This window comes from Triticum dicoccoides, chromosome 7A, assembly GCF_002162155.2.
Source record: "Triticum dicoccoides isolate Atlit2015 ecotype Zavitan chromosome 7A, WEW_v2.0, whole genome shotgun sequence".
Classification (NCBI taxonomy): domain Eukaryota; kingdom Viridiplantae; phylum Streptophyta; class Magnoliopsida; order Poales; family Poaceae; genus Triticum; species Triticum dicoccoides.
Window position 1 is genome coordinate 113,970,245 of NC_041392.1, and position 8,749 is coordinate 113,978,993.

An 8,749-nucleotide genomic window follows, 5' to 3' on the forward strand; every position below is an offset into this window, starting at 1 on the left:
CCACCTCGCCGGCCGCGACGCCGGCCTCCTCGCCGGCCACCTCGCCGGCCGCCTCACCGGCACCGGTGGCCCCGTCCGGTCCTGTCACCCGTGCTCGCGCCGGCATTCACTGCCCGAGCCTCCGCTACTCGCGTGACGAGTACGTCCTCGCCGCCTCTGCCGCGGAGCCGTCACCCATTCCTGCGTCCGCCCGCGCCGCCCTCCGTGATCCTCACTGGCTTGCGGCGATGCAGGAAGAGTTCGACGCTCTCCAACGAAACCGCACCTGGACTCTGGTTCCCCGGCCTCCTCGCGCCAACGTCATCACCGGCAAGTGGGTCTTCCGTCATAAGACCCGCTCAGACGGTTCACTTGAGCGCTACAAGGCTCGCTGGGTGGTCCGCGGTTTCCGCCAGCGCGCTGGAGTTGATTTCACGGAGACGTTCGCCCCGGTTGTCAAACCGGGCACGATCCGCACTGTCCTCCAGCAGGTGTGTCTCCACATGCACGCCCCTCGTGACTCTCACTGGACTCTCGTGAAGCCGATCCTTCGCTACATCCGCGGCACGATGTCCCTTGGGTTGACACTCACGGCGTCCACTTCTCTGGAGATGGTGGCTTACTCCGATGCAGACTGGGCTGGCTGCCCCGACACTCGTCGGTCCACCTCTGGCTACTGCGTCTACCTCGGTCCTTCCCTCGTCTCGTGGTCGTCCAAGCGACAACCCACGGTTTCGCGCTCTAGCGCGGAGGCTGAGTACCGAGCTGTGGCCAACGCTGTCGCCGAGTGCACCTGGCTTCGACAGTTACTTCAGGAGCTACATCACGATGTCTCCCAGGCTACGGTTGTCTACTAGGACAACGTCTCTGCGGTGTACCTCTCCGCCAACCCCGTTCATCATCGCCGGACGAAACACATCGAGCTGGACATTCACTTTGTGCGCGAGCAGGTGGCTCTTGGACGCATGTGGGTTCTCCATGTGCCGACTGCTCAGCAGTTCGCTGATGTGATGACGAAGGGACTGCCGACTTCCACCTTTGAGGAGTTTCGTTCCAGCCTCTGCGTCACTGGCGCCGCTTCGACTGCGGGGGGTGTTGAGTATATTGTGTACGTGTATATGTGTGTGTAGGGCCCACCTCCTGTTTTCCTTGTATAGTTGAGGTTGTGGCCCACCTCTGTACTTATATATACGTGCCTGGTGCACCGATCAATACATCGCGATTGCACAGCCATAACTTGTCCTTCTACATGTTCATTCCAACTTTATGGTTCTCTGCTGATAAGCTCCATCGCCGTCCAACTTTTCCCTTTCCCTTTGCCATGGCCAATCCAATGAGAAGAAATGATTTCTTATGAAGTGATGAAATGGGCAACATTAAGCCACACGATAACGAGCAGAACCAGCCAGAAAACTAAAATTATTTGAATAATAAATAGCTTATATAGGCCATACAAGCAGCAATAGGTGTGTAGCGATGAAAACAGCATGGAGTCACAACAGCATGGGACATTAATGAGTATTGATTGTGGGTACTCATACTAGGTACCCTTGTATGCCATACTGGCCTGTGTATACACATGGCCATGGGGCCCATGAAGGGGCTGACCGACCTAGGTTGTGTGAGCCGGGGTCCCCTAGAGGAAGGCTTGCAGGTTGCTTGGCGAGAGATCATGAGATTTACTCATAATATGGCCTGTAGTTCTGCTCGTACAAGAGAAGGTCACCGACATACCTTGACCATATAAAGGGCGCCAAGACCTCGCAGGAAGGTCAAATTGTACACAAGTCGTGACCCTAGGGACAGGAACCCTATCAATCCTGTGCGTCTTGCCTAGTTTTGTTAGCCGCGAGTTAACCAACTTGGTGGGATCTCTCATTGTAACCATGCAGGGGAACTGGATGTCAATAGATTGATAGATAAGAGTACATCTAGTCCATAACCAGGAGATACAAGTGAAAACTGGAAAAAAAAACCCATAAAAATCAACTATGACCTCCACGACCTGACCCGGCCAACAGACAACAATGACCTGACTCGGCCAACAGGGAAGGAGCGACCTGAATCATGTCAGGACTACCAATTTTCCATTGCTTGCAATCATCCAATGGTGTGCATCAGTTTTGATCTGTTCTTAGACTCTGCAACGGTGTTTGGACCTTATCAAACACTCTTTTGTTCTTCTCTCTCCAGACCGACCACACGACCAGAATTATCAAGGAATTTAGAGTTTTCCTAGTCACCTGTTGCAGCCTCACTCGCTGAAGACCACCAAACGCGGAGCCGTCTATCTTGATATATGATCCAATCAAGGCATCAGGGCTATTACTCACGACAAGGGGCCCCGAGCCTGGGCAAATCGTGTCCAAAGACCCCTGGCGACCTGAGGTGACGTCCCAGGTCCAAATAAATCATGCGCAGCTTCCATACTGCTACAACCCACCGGCGAAATCCTCCTATAGATAGGCATTACAACACACAATAAAATACTACTTGTCATCCTCAATGTTGTTGCTCTTGATGTTTTGATTAGCATCTGCTTGACCTATTTTATCTTTCCACATGCAACCTGCTAGTTGGTGCCTCTAAGTGCACTAGTCTGATCTAGTACTGGTCCCTATTAAGTGCCCATGCCTGACTCTCAAGACGCATCTCATGCTACACCCTATTTGCTCCTTGGTAGGGCTGTGTATCAAGAATCTTCATCATAAACATACTCGTCACTCTAGGATCCAATTGTGAAGTACACTACTTGCAACCACAATCTGTCCCACCGCACGCATATAGATTTCAAGTTGTTCTTCCACTGGCATGCAAAGTGTCTACCAAGAAACCACGTGATCTGAGATGGCCACAAAGGTTATGATAGGAAGCTTTTTCAACATCGTGCATGGCCACAAACGATTAGACCGCGTGAATGGTCTGATCCTACTCGTGGATCAATAAATTTGTCCATGGACTAGCGTGTAAGCCCTAGAGGCAACAACGAATCAATAATAAAACAGAAAAGGAGGCTTCTTCTCACGGCTGTGCTCTCAGGAGCTTGGTCTGTGACAGTTAAGTGTGTTAAACGATCTAATTGCTTCAACAAATAGGCGTTCAGCCTTCGATAATGATATCTGTTGCAACAGACTGTTTGCACAGTTCGCCCAGTCGTCATCCATGCCAAAATACTCGATCAGGTGGCCTATGCATTTTATTATTTGCTGTTAGCAAGCTTATTGCCCCCATTTCACACTATAACTCCATGCCCACTATGCATACTCCCTCCGTTCCAAATTACCCGTCGTGGTTTTAGTTCAAACAAATTTGAACTAAAACCACGACGAGTAATTTGGAACGGAGGGAGTACATGCCAAGGAGGCAAGGGTACACTAAAGTCTAACAGAGAGTTAATGGCGGTGGGACATGATTTTTTTTGGTTCAGTTCGCCCCCCTTTTTAATTTTTATTTTTATTTTCGATGCAGATCAGTGGTATGCAGTCTAATTCACATGGACTTCACTTGTCATTAACAACTCACTACATGCAGGAGCATCCCTATTCACGCGTGCTACGAGTTAGTTTATATCCAAATTGAGATATATTGATGTGTACAGATATATACCAATTCAGTCACAATCTCTTGTTAAAATAGGGGTATAATTGGAAATGTTGCAATAACTACATGCTTGATTTCATTGGAGTATGAACAATGTGCTCATTTCAACGGTAAGGGGACAGAATCAAGCAAGTTTCAACACTACGAGGGGGTGTCCAACCTAGAAAGTTTCTGGTATTTGACAGCCTGGCACCGAGACCAGCAACTTATTGAATCGCCGGTCCTGTCTGATACTTAGAGGAGGAAGTACAAACTGGAAGGAAATAACTTAGTACTGGAGTGATGTGGCACTCTTGGTAATGGACCAGGTAGCTCACATTGTTCATGCTCTCGTCAAACTACCAATCCCATGACAATGGACTAGTGGATGTTGTTTTCAAATATTTATCTTGGAATCTCATGCATATTTGAATTTGATATTAGCGTAAAGAAAAATATGTGTATACCATATCGTGTATTTGCCAGTATGACAACCACTTTGCTGAAGAGATGCTTTATGCATGCACGCGTGTCACCAAATCAAATGTGCCTTGTTTTGATGCTCACTTTCAGAATTGAAACCAGCATCGCCGTCTTCTAATCATTGCAATATTCCTTGCATGAATGATCTGTAGATATGAATATTGTATATGTGCTCACATGTACATGTGGTCTTTAATTTTTTTCCCTCTATGAACAGCTTGTTTAGACAAGATACTTATCTACAAAGTTGCACTGATACGGATACGCATATCAGTATCGGGTCGATACTGATACGTAAATACGGCATTTTCAGAAAGGGCCAATACAGGGATACCCACTGGCCAGCAACAGCCAGTGACAGACACGTGTAGAACAAGTGAGCTACGGTAGCATGAGAGAGAGGAAGAGGAACAGGAGCACCGGAGCTGGCCAAGTGAGCAAACTTGCTGCTGCTTGTCGGAGGGGGGCGGCGAGTAGGTTCTGGCTGCTGGATACCGCCGGCTTGCTACCAGCGAGCTGCTGGTGGAGGAGCAGCCGCGTAGGCCATGAGGGGTCAGGAGAGGAATCGTGGTTTGCTGTGTGAGAGGAGAAAGAGGGGCAAGAGCCCCGAGCCGCTGCATCTGATGGCGCCGCCGCCGTCTAGGTTGGGACATAGGGGATATCGGGTCAGAATATGCTCTGCTTAATGGGCTGATGATGGGCCGAAAGTATCCACAACGTATCACGTAGGTATCCTGCACGGAGACGTCCGGAAGAAGAGATCCATGGCGGACTCGGCCGAGTGCTCGATTTGCCATGCGGCCGTTGATAACTGGAGACACTCACTATTCGAATGTCATATGGCCAAATGTGTGTGGGCACTTGCGGACGAGGAGGTAACAGAAGTGATCATTTCAAACAGGGCGGAGGATGCTAAGCTGTGGCTGTTTTGGCTAATGGATACCTTACCTACGGTGGAACTTACCCGAGTTCTGATGACTATGTGGGCTATTTGGTGGGCCCGGAGGCGAGCCATACATGATGATCAATTCCAGAGTCCTACGAGTACTCATTGCTTTGTCAATAAATTTTTGGAGGAGCTGGAGATGGTAGCAGATCAGCGCCCCAACGCCCAAGGATATGCTAGAGACTTGCATGTGAATGCCCAAGAAGCACAGGAGGCTAGAACTAGTGCGTGTGCTTTTCCTGCACCTTCCGCTGCTAGTTGGCTCCCTCCACAAGAGAGTGATGCAAAATTGAATGTGGACGGCGGCATATGCAGGAGAGGCGATCGAGGGGCTGCAGCTGTTATATGCCGAGACAAGACTGGTCAGTACTTGGGGGCTTCGGCGATGGTTTTCGACGGTCTCGTCGACCCGGCGACTCTTGAAGCCCGAGCGTGCAGTGAAGCACTGGCGCTAGCATCAGACCTAAACCTCCAGTCTATTTGTGTGGCGTCTGACTGCGCAGAGGTGGTCGCAAATCTGGAGACTGGAGGTCCGTGCCGCTACTCTATGATTTGTGAGGAGTTCAAAGCACAAAGAGTTCCTTTTGATTGTATTCGAGTAGTTCATGAGAGGAGGATTCATAATGCTGAGGCCCATTCGTTGGCCAAAGCGGCCTCCTCTCTCCCTTCTGGGCGCCACGTGTGGCTAGATGTTTTGCCCAATATCATCTGTATTCCGTCGAAACTTGATACTTAATAAAGTTTTACAGATGCTCAAAAAAGGTATCCTGCACGTAGTGATGCAAAGCGGTGCCCGGATCCGTCCCGCTTCGTATACAAAATGAGTAAAACTAGTTGTAGCTTTTGTTAGATAAAGCTAGTTTATTTTGTACTAGCAGATTGATTTTGCGGGACTATGCGGGATGCCCGCCTGCATCCCTAGGCTGCACGTATCGGGAATGAAGATCAATTGTTTTTAACACTATTTTCGGGGATACTCTGCTGATACGCATCCAGCACGTATCGGGCTGATACAGATTCGCTAGGGCCTGGATGTATCCGTGTTTTCTAGTTATCTAATTGCCTTTTCATCGAATTTGCCGAGATAATTTTATGCTAATTCATCAGTGATTATGCTTTAATGTGTTAATTTTGTTATTATACAGCAACTACTTTGCTGGGTTGGAAAGCTGGGGAGATCCCACTCCTAGACCATCGCCCTTTACTTTGAAGGAGCTGGGTGATACCTGGGTTGCTGCTGCAAAGCGCCAGCTCATTCACAGGCCCAAGTCACCGACCTGTGAGGAGCGGCTAAGGCGCCTGCGAGAGCATGATCGGAAGAGTTTGATGATAGCATTGGGTGTCTATGCTGAACAAAACAATATGCAAGTATGTGACCAGAATCAAAATATTTAAGTTGGTGATATATTTTATTTAACCATTGGTTTATGACTATTCTGTTTATTTCAGACTACTTTGTTAGTTAATTAGTGGTTAGAATAGTTAATATCCCATGCCTTGATTTTTTTGTTGAATTAACAAAAGGTTGTGGAACTACAACTACACCTTGCTCCTACAAAGTGATAGATCACTAGTGTTGAAGGAACTACAACGTGTTTTGCTGGATACCAAGCATGAGTTCAGTCCAAAACTCCTAGAACACAAGCTCCAGTCCATGATCTTAGATAAGAATACCAAGTTCTGTTATAGCCTTATAGGACCTCAATTATAGGGCTTTGGCAAGCCTTTACATCTTAACTTGTACTTATATAGCTAAACACTCTGGAAAACAGTAGTTAAGGTTCAACTTGTACTCAGAGCTAGAAGACTAGAAAATAGTAGCTAAGGTTAAGAAAACAAAAGAAATACAACTACATATGACTTAAGGACCATCTTATCTAGAATGGAGTAGAAGTAATGACTTGTGATTTTTTTCTTTAATTTTCTTTATTGTTCCTCGTCATTTGCAGATTAGAAATGTAAACATATCTTGTCAGGCTTATTAGTTTACACGCATCATTTTTATTTCAGCCAGCTGACCTTGAACTGATAGAAGTGAAGGAAAGAAATCTAGTCGACGAGGAGGGAAAGGGTTATGTGCATTTCAATTTTCTTGTGAAAATGCAACATAACCCATCTAGTTTGTTCTTTGCGGAGGTGCATCCGGACTGTAGAGAGGGGGAGGATGTGTATCTTTGCACTCCTCTGGAAGCTAATGACTCGGGTAACTATCTATTATGTTGTTCAGATTGATATTTTTTCAGAAATTTTTGTTATGCATCTCTACTAATAATACACTTTCTCTGTTTTATAAGGTGACTGTTATGGGTGCAAGGACCGTGCAAAGGAGCTTATGCATCCCAATAGCGGTGGCTACTTGGGGGGGCATATGGATGTTGTTTTCCCCTTTATTTATGTAAGTGGTGAAGAAAGTGAAGATGAGGCCTGATTTCTCCTGGTTTGCATAGTTTCTTGTGGACATGAGTGTTAGTCGTAGCGTGACGTCCTAGTGGTCGAGTCTGACAAAATGGGGTTGTGCTAGTTAGTGGTCGTAAGGAAGGATCAATCCTCCTCAGAAGGCTTCAATATGATTTCTCTCTCTTTGATTTTGAACGCAGTTGTTCTACTCTGAGTAGAGAGGGAGCTACGCTTGAAAAAACTACTGTAGAGAGGAAGCTTTATGATAAGGTGTTGCGAAGTTGCAAAAGACGGATGAATGTTTCCTGTACATCTTGTTAGCAGAATTTTTGTTTCAGTGCTTTAATTTTTGGGATAGTGTTGCAAAGCTAAGGGGTTGGACCATAGTATAATATATTACCTCCGTCCTAAATTACTTGTCTTAGATTTGATTAGATATGAATATATCTAACACTAAGTAATTCAGGACGGAGGGCGTATTATTCTTGTATGCCTGTAGCTTGGCAGGTGGATTAGGTTTATTCCAGGAACTCGAGAACCTTGTATATGCACACCATCATTTTATGGGATTCTCAAATCATAAAAACCAAAGATTTAAAAACTACAGTATTTTATCCTATAGGTACAAGATACCGCTGCAATAATATAGTACCATATTATTTTGGAGTATTACTGTAAATTTGTTTAGCTAGAGCTTATATGTAATGTAAACTAGCAACAGAGCTGCCGTTTGTTATTCTTTTTTAGTGTGCTCAGTTTTTAGAAAAGAGACCTGGGGTTCCTTTTTAATACAGAGAAGGAAAACATAGTTTTGTAAATACTGTAGTATTCCAATTATCCCTAGCGAAACATGTTCTACCGTTTCATTTGTAAGCTTCACTAAGAAAATAATTCTTTAGGTCAACTTTAAGAGTGGTGCTTTCAGATTTGCGAATGCCCAACTTCCTCAACGGTTTGTTTCTTGCAAAACACGAGATGAACTGATCAAAAACATAGGGAAACAAACAATACACTTGCGCACGAGAGATACTCTAAAAAATGTGAAAGAATTATGAAGCAATAATTTTACCATGCGATTCCATCAACTAAGTGTGAACTAACTATACATACTAATAATTACGAAATGCAACGACAGTACTATTAGCATATTTCCAATTTTATATACAGTCATATGTTTGAACCCGTCTGGAAGCCTGAGATAGGAGTACGGCTCTTTGAATGGGATATAGTGGAGTATAAAACTATCACATTCCATTCAACCCTAGCAAAAAACTACAGTACCACTCTAAAAAAATAGTAAAAACATTACCAATTTTTTACTAATTTGTTGCAAAAAATTACCAAGTCAGAGGTCGATTAGGCTCG